The sequence below is a fragment of the Rhinolophus sinicus genome, chromosome 3, assembly GCF_057876585.1.
Source record: "Rhinolophus sinicus isolate RSI-liver-muscle chromosome 3, RSI-T2T, whole genome shotgun sequence".
Taxonomy (NCBI): domain Eukaryota; kingdom Metazoa; phylum Chordata; class Mammalia; order Chiroptera; family Rhinolophidae; genus Rhinolophus; species Rhinolophus sinicus.
The window spans coordinates 180,977,741-180,992,108 of record NC_142503.1 but is presented as its reverse complement, the minus strand read 5'-3'; the positions used below and the strand labels follow the sequence as shown (position 1 = coordinate 180,992,108).

At 46.0% G+C, this 14,368-nt stretch overlaps 1 protein-coding gene across 37 annotated transcripts in view; it reads right to left on the bottom strand.

The window, feature by feature from the left end:
- Positions 1-14,368, bottom strand: part of NRXN3 (neurexin 3) — a 1,515,532-nt gene that overhangs the window by 1,447,808 nt on the left and 53,356 nt on the right. The gene's annotated exons all lie outside the window — the stretch shown is intronic.

The window sequence follows — 14,368 nt, the reverse complement described above, 5'->3', positions numbered from 1 at the left end:
CCCTGAAAATAAGACCAGGTTTTATATTAATTTTTGCTCCAAAAGACGCATTAGGGCTTATTTTCAGGGAATGTCTTATTTTTTCATGTACAACAATCTACATTTATTCATTTATTCGTGTACAAAAATGTACATTTATTCAAATACAGTCATGTCATCTTCTTCTGGAACATCGTCATAACTCTCCAAACCCCAAATTCCAGCTTGAATTTCTTGCGACTCCATTTCCTGTAGAACCATGGCCCCAATCTCTCATGTCCAGCAATAGAGCTGTCCTTAAATGAGCACTTCTTGTCCGTGTAGCCTGCTTGTAGTGCATTGGCAACACAGCTGGCAGTGATTTTATCCCATGAATTCTTCACCCAAGCCATGACCTCTTGTAGGCTAGGCTTCACAAAGTTTCCACACTGATTTCTCTCTATTCCATTTTCAATGTAGTCATTGATTTCCATGTGCAAATCGTCCTTGAATGGCTTGTTTATTGCAATATCAAGAGTCTGGAGATAGGCAGTCAGTCCTGCGGGAATCATTGTTTGATCTATTCTTCTGTCTGCAAGGAAGTTCATGTCTTTAGCGTGGTGAGTGCTGGCTGAATCCCAGACTAGCAGACCTCTTTGGCCACCTCGCAAAATAAGTGGCAGCATTAAATCAACCCACTTCCTTATAACTGCTTGTGTGCACCGGGCTTTTTCGGTTTCAAGAACATAAATGCCTGAAGCACATTCAACCTTATCTTTCTTGCCTTTAGTGATGATTAGCGGTGGGGCTTTCTTTCCATCCAGACGAATTGCCAAAATACAGGTAACACTTTCATAACCAGTGGAGGGAATGCAGATTGACAAGGCACCCCTCTGATCAATTGTCATTTGAGATCCCTCGCCCATAAACACTGCAGTTTCATCCATAGCAATCATGTTGGAGAGTTGGTATTTAGAAAAGCCAATGCCATCAACAATGGACTTGAATGCAACGGCACGTCTAATAACTTCAGTATCTTGCAGCTTGAACAGTGTTGTCCATTTTCTTAGAGACAGTTCATATGGCTGAAGGAAGCCATGCAGTCAGTGTTGTGAGGCTTTGAATTCTTCTGGGGATATTTCTAACTGTGGAGCCATTGCAAGGGCAAATGCTTGAATATCAGCCCTGCACACAACCAAAGCCTTTGCTCTCCTGTCAGCAATCCATTCACAGATGATGTCTTCCAGCTCAGGAAATGGTTGCTGACCTGATCCACACTTGTGCTTCTTAGCATTTCCCTCATCCACCTGTTGACTGAGGTTATCATTTGGATTCAGATGGGAATTCCTGCCTGTTCTCAGGAATTGTTTTCACTTTCCCATTCCCGAATCCCGAGATATAAACTGTTTTCTGTTCTCCACGATGAATGTTTTCACAAAGTGAGGGCCAATACTACCAACCACCTGGGTTCAAGGAGCCGATTTTTCCGACCAACTTTTCTCGGGATTCGGGAATGGGAAAGCGAAAAAATTCTTGAGAACGGGCGGGAATTCCCGCCTGGAATCCCTAGTTATCATACTCTGCTCTCCATATTCGGACCATTCGGAGATCCAACTTCTTTGCAGAAAGCCATAGGATTCTTGCCCCGGAGTCTTCCACTATTCCTTTCTTGTACTTGACAGAATAGCTCTTTCTTTTTGCACTCATCTTGTCTGGAGGTCAAAATATTATTCCCTTTAAATCTACCATTAAATCACGTGTTAAATGAAGACTTACGAGCCAAGAGTGGAAACAAAAAAGATGACAATTAAAAATGATGGTTCATGAGATTGAACACGGCACCTTGAGCTGAGCTGCCGCTGAGCTCCTGGATGGCTCAGTTGGTTGGAGCGCATCCTCTCAACTACAAGGTTGCCGGTTCGACTCCCGCAAGGGATGGTGGGCTGTGCCCCTTGCAACTAGAAACGGACCTGGAGCTGAGCTGCGCCCTCCACAACTAAGACTGAAAGGACAACAACTTGACTTGGAGAAAAAAAAAAAAAAGAATGATGGTTCACACAAGTGATAAAAAATTGCAGGCACCAAAATTCAGAAAACGTTTCTTTATTTCACACTAGTGGATTAAGTACATCCGTTACAACACACGACGTATTGAATTATGAAGATTCATGTTAGACACAACCATGTCCGTTCGTTATCAAGTGCACACGTTATTCATGCGTTGTGTCTGTACTCCGATTTGTCATTCGGCAATAAGTCTTGAGTTCATCTGTTTACATAGGCGTTTGCCTCTCATCCAAAGGCATCTGCTTGGGTATTTACAAATACTTAATTATAATTAACATTATGATTTATTTTAAGTATTAATGTCAATAATATTATTTATTTACATTTAATTATATATTAATATTATTATTTTATAATTCAATATGTCTATCGTGTATTGCAACAGACGTACTAAATGCGTCCATCTGGCTGACGATCTTACCTGGGTTTTATTTTGGGGGTAGAACTTGTATTACGAGCATCCTGAAAAATCATGCTAGGGCTTATTTTCCAATTAGGTCTTATTTAGGGGGAAATACAGTAGCTTTGTGGAGAGTCCTTTGTTCACATGAGAGCAATAAGTATAATTTTCAAGAGCTGTGCATGTTGCTGTTACTAATAGGCATATTTGATAATTTACCATGGTCTCTGTCAGACCGTTACCATTCACTATTTGTATGATGATTACAATAGCAAAGCTAGTTATTACCCCTACTTTGAAGAGGAAACTGCCGTTCCTTAACCAGGAACAAACACCTATTTCCACTAAACAAATAAACCCAATCATCAAGAGGCTGAGAATCCATCACAAGGAAAGCCTTGTTCTGTAAACGGTCTTATCCATATAGTGTTTCCCAAAGTGTGGCATGGGCACTTCCAGTGCACAACAGATGCTTAACTGGAACATGGACACGGTGACATGGAGATGCCAGCTCACATCGGCTCACAAGAACCAACTGTTAAAATTTCAGAAATTTTTTGAACTGGTTGGTGTCACTTTGGCAATATGAAATCAACTACCGTTTTTCCCCAAAAATAAGACCGAGTCTTATAGTAAGGTTAGCTCCAAAAGACACTTTAGGGCTTATGTTCAGGGGATGTCACCCTGAAAAATCATGCTTGGGCTTATTTTCCAGTTAGGTCTTGTTTTCAGGGAAACACAGTATGCTAGGAGTATTCACACCATGGAAATAGATAAACACCACAAATCAGAGACTTTGGGAAGGTGTGATTAAAGGAAAGTCTTGAAAGGGTGAGGGAATCAGCCATGTAAATATCTGGGAAGAATATTCCAGAAGTAATAGTCCATGCAAAGGCCTTCAGACTGGAACAGGCTGGTATGTTGGAGGCTGGTGCTGCTGGAGTGGAGTAAGTGAAAGACATGAAGCCAGAGTGGGTGTCAGGAGGCTAGGTGATGAGACGTGACCCAATCTCTAAGAATGTGCTCATGGTGTGAGATGAAGTATGCCAACCAAGGCAAAAGGCAACGTCCTGAGGGAGAGAGGAAGCCCTTGTCCTAAAAAGAGGGCTCCTTCCGGCCTCAACAACTGCCACATCTACATATTTCCTTAAATCAAATTGTTGAAAGGGTCCAATTTTGAAAAATGTGCTCAGAGGACAGCTGTTCCCCTATCTCCCCTTCGCAGTCATGCATTGGATTTAGGCAAGGGGGGGAGCAAGGCAGGTGTAAGCTGAAAGAACACGCCTCTCACAAGGGGTATCCCAAGCCTGGAATTACTGATGAGCTGAGAATGTCAAAATTACATGATACATAATGGAGCCAAGAGGTGTGTGAGCCCAGGAGGCTTGGGAAAGTGTTTTCACAGGGACGCTGTGCTGGCTGTGCCACCTCCCTCTCCTGCCCTTGTCCTGCCAGTTTACACAAAGAGTGCACTAGCTGACGGGCAAAGCCCAGGCTCCGATGGCTAAAGCCAATGCGACCCTCAGTCCCACATTCAGATGGAGCCTCCAGTATCAGGGCTGAGCAGGGGCATGGGAGACCCTCTGAATGGACAGTCCCAGAAACTTCCAGACTGCTCTATACTATCAACTCACCTCTGGGCCTCTGAAGGTCACTTATTTGTCTGTATAAATTAAAAGACTTGCTCAAGTCAATCTAACTGTTCATTGAGCTCTGATTCCTTCCAGTCACTGCTGTCTCAAAGCAGCAGCAGCAGAAGGCATTTCGCCCCTGGGGACATCAAAAAGTAGTGGGGACAAGAGTATTTAGAGACACAAAGCCCAGCGATGAAGAGCCCAGGAGGCTTTGGAAGCTCAATGGGGAGCTTTCTGGGGAAGGGCCTGCTTCACCACGGTGCCTAGCACAGGGCCTTGGCATGGAGCGAAAGCTCAGGAAATGTGTAGAAAGAATGGAGAGTGAAAACAGAAGCTGTAGATCAGCCCTGTAGATCATTTGGTTTGTGTTCCATGCAGTGGCCTTACCCTGATTTACACAATAACAATCCTGAGCCCCCACACTTCTCTGGATGCCAATTCAGATGACCCCAAAGGGCAAAGCAGCATAAGGCTAGAGACCTAGGGAAATCTATGAATTAAGAACGAAGCTTCCCAGGAACAATGTCCTGTGAGGAGGATCATGGGAATTCACCCAGCCTGCTCTGGGGTGGCCACTCTGTTCTGCCTGCTGAGCCTCTCCCATCAGATTCACAGTCCTTCCCTCCCATCATTGGAGACACCCAGTACATCGTTGGAGACACCAGCATTCCCCTGCCTGCATTGTGGGGGATCAAAAAGGCGGACTGAAGAAAACCAAGCTTTTTTTTCCCCACAGGTGCCAGGTAGAATCTGATTTCAGAACTGGTAACACCAGAATTGGGTTTATCCAGACTTGATATCCTAGGGTCTGCTCACATTCTCTCCTACAGCCGTTTCATTTATTTCTTGGATTGTGGACATTCCTGTGGCCTCTGGGGGAAATGCCAAAACGACCAAAAGCTAAAGATCACCTCGCATTAAATATCACAGGCCTTGAGCCAACTGTCCAGACATTTATCCTTTAGCCTTCTGGAGCCCTCCAGTGGGCTATGGCAAGGCTCAAGAAATGGGAAAGTGGGAGCCAGGGAGCCTTCCCCACCCGGTCAGCCAATTGCCACCCTCTCTTGAGCCACAGGATGGCCCACGCAGCCTCGAGTGCAAATGGTTTGCCCCAGAGCCTGCATGGAGGGTCTCGGCTGGTGCAGAAACTCAAAAACAGTTATGGGTTATATGGAAATCTAGCGGAAGAAGGAAAGTGAGTGACATTACCTAATTGCCAGCTAATTTACATAATTATTGAACAGCACGCTTTTTTTGTGGGGTTAACATCTTTGCAAATGTCTCAGTACTGGCTGCTTTGGAGGCTGGGGGGGGGAGGGGGCTCACACAACTCTGACATGCGAGCTATTTACCACAGGCATGGCCCCCACTCTCCAGCTCCTCGCTCCCTTGAGACAGACTCGGGAGACAGGCCTGTGTCTAGAACCAGAATAGGTGTTGATGGCCTCATGATGATGCCCCTCATGCCTCGCCCTTGCTGGTGTGCCCCAGTCCCCAGACTGGGCTTGCCAGTTTTTCTTCTAGAACTTCTTAGTAGCTGCCCACTTATGTCCCTCACCAGGACCAGAAAATCTATATAATGGCTCTCTCTGTTCATTTCACCTGTCCCTCTTTCACCGTACCCCCTCATTCCATTTTGAAAGTAAAATGATTTTCACCACCAATCTCAGCCCAGGTCATTCAAATGGGGTTCATCCCAACTCCAGATTCTACAACCCAGTTTAGCCAATTAGCACACTCCAATCTCTTGCCAGTATGATTAATTTAGGGATGGGCCTGTCACCCAAACTGAGTCAAATGAGGGTTAACCTCAGGACTTTTGCTGGAATTATTGGGAGAAGGGCCCTCTCTTCTTACTGTGTTGTCAAACCACTAAAATAAAGTCCAGAGTTCACAATAGATGCCATTATTACTATTCAAGGTGGTCTTGACTAAGAATGAAGACGAAAACAGAGCCAAGAGAAAGATAGAGGCAGATTTCTAGAGATTTTTTATAGCACCTAGATGCAGCCATGCCTGAAGCTCCATCCATTGAGCTTTCCTCAGACTTTCATTACACAAACCAAAAAAAAAAAAATTGGTTTTGCTTAAGCAACATTAAGTTGAGTTATGACCAAGAGTCCTGATGATGCACTCATAATACTAGACCTTCAAAAACACTGTCATTGACACATCGACAGAAGCTTTCATCTCACATGACCATCCATACCTAGCAGGACTTCCTATGGCCTGAGACACATGTCAGACATCTCGCCCCCATCACCAATGCTCTACACCCCCACTTGCCTATGTCCTTGACAAAGGCAGAAGGTGTGGGCACACCCTATTCCTAGGTGCTTTGGAGGGGAAGGCAGGCTCGTTCTTGCACAATAGCCTCAGAGATTCACTCCATCCACTACACTGTGGCTCTCCTGATGGTGTAGCATCACACACACTTAATGCAACACCATGGCTCTACTGCAAGGCAGTGAGGCAGGTGAAGGCATGAATTCTCTCCAAGATATGAAAACAGTTCAAGGTAGTGAGGAAAAGTATGGGCTATGGCGTCAGACAGGGCTGCATTTAAACCCAGACTCACTCCTAGAGCTGTGAGCCTTTGTTCATCCAAAAACATGAGAATGATAATACCTATCTCATAGAGTAGTTTTGAGGTTTATTAAATTTTAAAAGGTATAGAAGTACCACTTTTTGGGAAATTTCATGGCAGTAGCTACTAAAGCTGAACATTTTTGCCCCACGCCTCCACAATTTCCCTCCTAGGTATATACCGAAAGAAATGCTTACATATGTCCAACCAAAGACATTCACGACAATGTTTATAACGATGCTATGCCTAATAGCCAAACCCTAGAAAATGTCCAATTGAAGTAGAATGGATAAATAAATCATAGCCTATCATGCAAAATGCGACGTAGCATTGAGAATGACTGGCCTTCATCTCCAGTCAACATCATGGATGAATCTCACAGAAGAGCAAACACTGTATGGGTTTCATTTATATAAGGTGCAAAAAGAGGCAAAATTATTCTATGTTGTTCAATGTCAGAACAGTGGTTACCCTTGGCGGTTACCCTCTAGTTCTTAACCAGAGGAAGGCAAAGAGAATAAAGGTGTTCTTTGCCTTGGTCTGGGAGATGTTGCACCTTGTGCTCAGTTTGTAAAAATGCACTGGCTGAGCTATACACTTACGATGGGTGTACTTTTCTACATGTACGTTACACTTCAAGTCAAAGCCAGTCTCTTATCTAGGGAAGCATCAGCAAACGTCCCCAGGTTCTATACCCGGGAGCTCACTGTCTCTCTTTCTTCCCAGTCCAGTCCGTAACCCAGCTCTTTCTTTTACAAGTTTTTCATGTCTAAGAATACCACCCCTCCTTCTGTCTTTTCTTCTTCCCCTGAAATCTGTCGGTCTACTTCTAGTCCTAACATGCCTCAGCCACCAAGCTTACCCTACCCTCAGTTTGCTGTCCCTACACCTTTAGGAAAGGGAAGGGAGACAGCCTCCGAGGACCTCAATTCCATTCTGTCCAAAGGACACAGAGAAAAGGATGCTTGAAACTGATATTGTGCTGAAAAGAGGAAAGAGATAGGGAGAGAAAAGAAGAGGCTTTAAAAAAAATCACAGCAAACTCTCATACTTTTCTTCCTTTAAAACCCAAGTTTTTCCATAAGAACTCAGAAGGAGTCATGTCAGACTAACCTAAATTCCTTTCTTGTCAAGAATACTAATCTCTTATCGTACAGACACACAGGAATTATAATATATGTGGACTTCAGCCAGTCTTCTGAGGAATGTGAAGAGGACAGAACCAAGTTCGTCACTGGCTAAACAATAGCGTTCAAAACATGGTGTGGTGATGAGCCTTCGGGAGGCCGTTCCTGGGGTGACGTCAGGCCCTGTGTCCCATTCCTCATATTCATCAAGAGTCTGGATGGATTACAGAATTGTACACCTGAAATCTATGTAACTTTGCTAACAATTGTCACCCCAATAAACGTTAATTTTAAAAAAAACAGAGAGAGAGAGAGAGAGTTTGGATGGAAAGGGAAGAGCTTGGATGGAACGGGTCATGTCTGTGGATGAACTGAGAGTTCGTGAGCACATGGTATGATCTGTGGGATCCCGAGAGGCCATGGTCAACTTAAACTACAGCCTCGGTCTACCAAGCCCAAAGTGGGTGGAGATAAATGGAAAGCTGTACAACATACCCTCCAAAATAAACAACCCCCAAGGATGGAAGATGCAATTTGCAGCTATATGGTAAACAAGAACTGAGGAATTGGGGCTGGGGGGGAATGAAATTTTAGGCTGTATTAATTAACTAAAATAAAACTTATAGGAAAAGGGAGCTAATCATCTGTGTCAATTTGGTCATCAGATTTTTACTCTTTGAGAGAGGTGTAAGTAAGCTGGAGGATAGTAAATTGAAAGGAAGTCTTTTAGTTAACTTTTTTTTTTTAAATCATGGAGCACTCATAGTGTAGCTATAAAGACTGAAAAAAAGGAACTCAAATCCTGCAAGGCACTTACATGCTAGTAGAGAGGAAAGACCTGAGCCCAAATAATATAAGAGGGTGACAGGTAGGCTCTGCTAAGTGTGGGTCGGTCTATAGGGCCTGACGTTAGGATAAGTGCCCCTTTCATAGAGGTTAAAGGCATGGGCTCTGGAGCCAGCCCTCCTGGGTTCCAATGCCAGACCCACCACATGCTTCCCGTGTGACCTGTAGCAAGTCACTTATCGTCTCTAGGCCTCAGTTGCGTCATCTGTAAAATGGAAATAATAATAATGAGATACCGTAGTAAGGCACTTAACACAAGGTAAAGCGCTTAAAACAGGGCTCAGCACAGAAGAGTAGCAAGTAAATGTGAGCCACTGCTGCTGCTGACACAGTTGTCCTTAACGTCCTAGCAGCACGGCTGGTGTTGGTCTCACCTGCTCAGGGAGAGTAAGCTGAATGGATGGACAGCTTTTAAACTTCATCCCAATGACACAGACAATGTGAAGAATCATACCTGAGTCTCTTTATATGAGAGACCTTTGGAGGTAGCAGTGTGTTGGGGCTGATGGAGGCAATTCAGCTGCAGCACGAGTGGTATCTTCAGGGAACTGAAGCATTCTTACATTGGAAGAGAGACCCCATGGGGTCTCTATGGCCCTCCAGGAGAAAACCTGTCTCATGAATGGAAGGCCTGGGAAGAGTATGGCTTTATTTTACACGCAGACTACCTCCAGATGAAGTGGGCTTGGCCATCACTAGAGACACCCTTTGGAGTGCTATGTCCAGTACAAAACAGGCCTATATATGGAGTGCACTAGAGTTCAGAAGAACAAGAGATGACTCTGGCCGAGTGTGGTCAGGAAACACTTCTCAGAGGCAAGGGAAACTCCACGGAAATGTGAAAGATGAGTAGGACATAGGTAACTGGAAAAGAGAAGTCTGGTGTGGGGGTAAGAACACTAGACTGGGGGTCAGACCAGGCTCTGTCTTTCCACTAACTCTTGGCCAAGTGACCTTATGGGAAATTCTATCCAATTCTCAGTTCTTCTCTTTTAAATTGGGAGAATAATGAATATACCTTCCAGGATGTTGTGAACGTCCAAGGAGGTAAAAGGCTGCAAGCATAAGGTAATAACCATGCCTGTTTCCATAAATGGCAATCCTTTAAGGTAGATATCAAAAGCAACCCTCATGGCATTAGTCTCTTCCCTCCTGTCACTTCTACTCCATCCCCAAGGGAGCCCTGAGTTGCGTAGCGGGCAAAAAACAACAACAACAAACTCTTCCCTGCAGACCACAGGACTCAGGCCTTGCAATCTCCCCAGCATCGCGGGTGCAGCAAGGAACCCAAGAAGCTGTGGTCATTCACCATTCAGCTTCCTCCCTTCTCTCCCCTCCCAGCCAGCAGGCCTCCCAAACCCGGAGTTCCAAGCCACGGGTTGGGAAGCCATCTGGCTGCTGGGAAAGTTAATAATTTATAATGAAGATAATCACCCTTCAAGATCCTTGCCTCTTGGGACCATTAACAAAGGTTTCAATTGAAAGTCCATGAGTTCTTTACATGAGGGGACAGGGAGCAGGGGCGAGGGGAGGGCTGGAGGGAGAGAGGAAACAGGGAAGCGAAAGGGAGGGTAAAATCAACTAGCTGCTCAGCCGATGTTCGCCTCTAAAGGAGGTAGGGGGAGAGGAAAATTATCCAGTCTAAAGAAGACAATCTTATCCAGCTTTCGCAGCACCAGCCCAGCAAGAGTGCAATTTACGGGTCTTTTCTCCCAGCCAACTCTCTCTACACAAAGAAAAAAATCAAATACATGCAAGAGATGGGGGAGAGAGACGCAGACAAGAGAAATAAGCCTGCCCAGCAATCATGTCTGAGGCTGCGGGATGGCTCTCTCTGTTCTCTTTCCAGGGCACAGTAAGGCCCCCACTGGGCTAATTATTCCCATTACTTGACAAATTCTCCATTAACGAAACAAGTGGTGCCAGAGCTGGCAGGGGGAGAGCAAAAAGGAATGGCAGAGGCCCTGGACAGACTCAAAATGTGAAGACCCCACACCAGACAGCCCCCAGGTTTACCACAGGGCCAATGTGGGACCTGACACAGCCCCATCTGTGGGGTACACCTTGGAGGTGTGAGGTGCCGAACATGGCTCCTGCCATGCAACGTGATGGCTGAGAGTGGAGCACACAAGGGCAGGAAGCAGAGACAGGGAACATTGTCTCTAGGAAGGATTGCAGTGGGGGTGAGGGCTGAGCCTGGGGGTCCAGGGCCGACAAAGGGCAGCCCCTAAAAAGGGGGAAGTGCTGATGAGTGTGCTCAGAACTAAGGCCAATGACCGTGTGGTCCGCCCATGATTTTGGAAAGCCACTGGTAAGGCTGTCATGCCTTCCTTCCAGCACACACACCTTACAACAGCAGCAGCAGCAGCCACAGCAAGCACGCAAGCTTACTTACTCTGTGCGAGGCACAGCTCCAAGTGTGTTACCCCTGAAGTCATTGAATCTTTACAGAAATGCTATGAAGTAGTACCTATCATTATCCCTATTGTACAGATGAGTAAATTGAGGTTCCCAAGAGATTAAAAAATTTTCCCAAACTTACACACAGCTTAGTAAGAGGCAGAGTTAGGTCTGGCTCCAGTCCATGCCACTCCCCACCCCACCCCCCACAATCTGCCATCTCTCCTTGCCCACCCTCAGGCTCCCCAGGGCTCCCTGACTCTTTAGCAGGATACCCCAGACTTGCCCCAGTACCCCAAGACCTCATAAGGGAGAACTTTGGCTACACTCTGATCAATTCAACTACACCAGTGTTGCTCTCTCTCTCCCCTGAACTGCATACCAGCATTCTAACAGGTCTCCCTGTGTCCACCCTTGCCCCTTATGGAATATTTTCTACACAGCAGTCAGACTGACCTTTTAAAAGGGAAGTGATCCCTCCCTTATTCAAAACCATCCCATGGCTTCTCTAACACTCAGAATGAAATCCAAACCCTCCCTGTGGTCCACAAGGTCTGTGGTCCACATAGTCTGGCCCCGGCCACCTCTTCAACTCACCTACTACTTCTCATCTCTCTTCTCACTGGGCCCCAAACATGCCACCCCCTTGGTGTTTTCAGAACTCACTAAGGGCAGTTCAACCTCAGAAACTCTGCACTTGCTGTTCCCACTGCCTGAAATGCCCTTCCCCAAACCTTCTCATGTTCCACATCTTCTCCTCCACGTCTCCGGGTCTCCCCTCCAGGATCTCCTCTGTCTAAAATAGCTTTCTGGGACCAGTCAGCACTCTCTAGTCTTCTTTCCTTCCATACTTTGTGGAGAAACTGTGTCCTTCCATATCTCCCCAGCCTGTCTGTTGCCTAGCAACTGAGAGCAAGAGATGCAGGTACTGCCACCAAACAGCCAAACTCAAGAAGTTACCACTTTGGAGAGGGAGGGGGCCAGAGGAAAGGGATCTACATTAGAAAAGTCCTTTGGTCAGATAAGCATCCCCATCAGTAGCTGAGGGAGGCTGGGCAGGGCACAGTGACCCAATGATCACACCTGTTGCAATACCCCAAGATCCCCACTGACCATTGGCCCAACTGCCAACCCCTACAGAGTAAACACTGTTACCAACCCTCATACTCTGTCCTGCAGAAAGACATGAACAAGTGAGGTAAAAAGAGAAGAAAGGAAGATGGTGGCAAGGAGAAGACACAGCTAGGGGGCGCTCTTGGGACTCTCCGAGACCAAGGCAAGTATTAGCAGCTTAGGACCTCTGAAGAAAGGTGGGTGCCGTGCCTGGCACAGAGTCCATCAGTCATAGATAAACGTTTGCTCACTAGACTAGGGTGAGAAAACAGATGGAAGTTTGAAAAACTCAAGTGAAAGAATTCTGAGTCAAATCATTGCAGAACAGTTCTAGAATTCCATTCCTGACAGTATAACAAACATAGCTGCCTCCATGAAGATAAAAAATATCACAGAGGGTGAAGACAGTGAGGGTCACCAAGTTCAAATCCCTCATTCTATAGATGAGGGAGAAAGCAAGGACCCCAGAGACAGTCAAGCAAGTATCCAAGATCACACAATTGGGTGGTGGCAGAGGTCACAGTAGACCCCAGGACTGGGACCCTTGACCAGGGATCTTTCCATAAGAACAGTGGATATCCTTGTTTTAGGCTACCAGGACCCTTATTCCCACACCCAAAAAAAATAGTGCACCAAACCCCAAAATGTGACAGTTAAAAGCAGAACTGTTCTGTAGAAGTGGGAGGTGAAACCCCACTTCCCTCTACCTTGACTTCTACAGCAGTTCTCCAGATTTCACCATCAAACATTCTGGAGTCCCAGTTTCAAAGCCTCTGCACCACACCAACCTCAACATGTAAGGGGCTATCCCTACCATCTCCTACTTTCCCCTCAAAAAGCCACAGAGGAACTGGCAGTTTATATGTTTTCTTGAACAGATTGGCCTTTTCATTCATACTGGCTCAGGATGGAGTCTTATAACCTGTGCATCGTTCACAGGTCCCAGCATCAGTCGATATTCACACAGGGCCACAGTCCTCGAGTTTAGCACCCTCAGCATGAAATGGGGTTGCCCATATTTGTTCTAAGCTTCTCTCCAGTAAATTTCAAGAGGTGTCCCTGCCCCCAGGTTCTGATATTCTGGGATTTAGTTGAGAGCTAGACAAACCTGGATTCTTAGCCCCGCTCCCCCACTGAGGAGCTATGTCACTTTGGGCAATTACTTAATCCCTCTGAACCTCAGAGTTCTCATTTGTAAAACGGGAGTGGTGATACTGCTACCTACAGCAAAGATTTGTTGGGAGGATTCGGGGGGCATGAGGGGACACGGCGCGATGCATGGGAAGCCCCCAGCACAGAGACTGGTCCACAGGAAGCATACAGTAAATGTTAGCCAGTACCATCATCATCACTGCTGCTTCTGTTCACTTATTCACAGCGCGGTTTTAGCGATCCCTCCCATAATGCTGTGCGGTAGTTTGACAGTATGAATTCACCCTTCCCTGTCTCCACAGCCTCTGTCATCTGACTCCACGGTGCCCGGCCTGTGACACCAAGCTCAGACATGGGATTTGCTTTGCCCAAATGGGATGTTAGCAAAATGACACGAGCAGAGGCTTGGAAACCACTTTTACATTTTCTTCTTGCTCAGTCTGGCTCCTCTGCCATGAGAACACACCTGAGCTTGCCTCCTAGAGAGCGAGACATGTAGCATAGAACTGAGTCATCTCGTTTATCCTGGTCAAGGCTTACTTAGCTCTAGGAGGGTCTAAAGCCCCAGTCCTGGGGCGGATAAGGAAAGAAAGTCCAAGTCCTTAGCACCACGTTTACTAACGTATGAGCACTTAACAGGGAACCCCCCAATCCTATGAACCCCATGATGGGGTCCAACCTCATCAGCCTCAGTGTCACTGCCTGTTCTGAAGGACATCACTGCAGAGAAGCAGACAGGTGGAAGCCTGGTGAGAGCCCCGGGCTAGGGCAGGGCAAGCCAGTGAGTCAGCACAGCTTCTGTGCCCCATGAGCTGAGAATGTCAAACAGACAATACTCATGGAAACCATCATCTATAACACGCACAGAGCAAACAAACAAGTACTAAGTACATCCAGCAATGATCTCATAAGCCTCATTAGAAATGGTAGGCACTAGTATGTGCAGAGTACTTCAGAGTTTACAAAACACTCTCTTATCTAATTTTCACAGCAACAAGGAAGATGTCAGTTGTTTCAACTCTCTTTTACGTATGAAGAAACTGACGCTCAGAGAGAGCACATGGTTTATTCAGGGACACAGAAC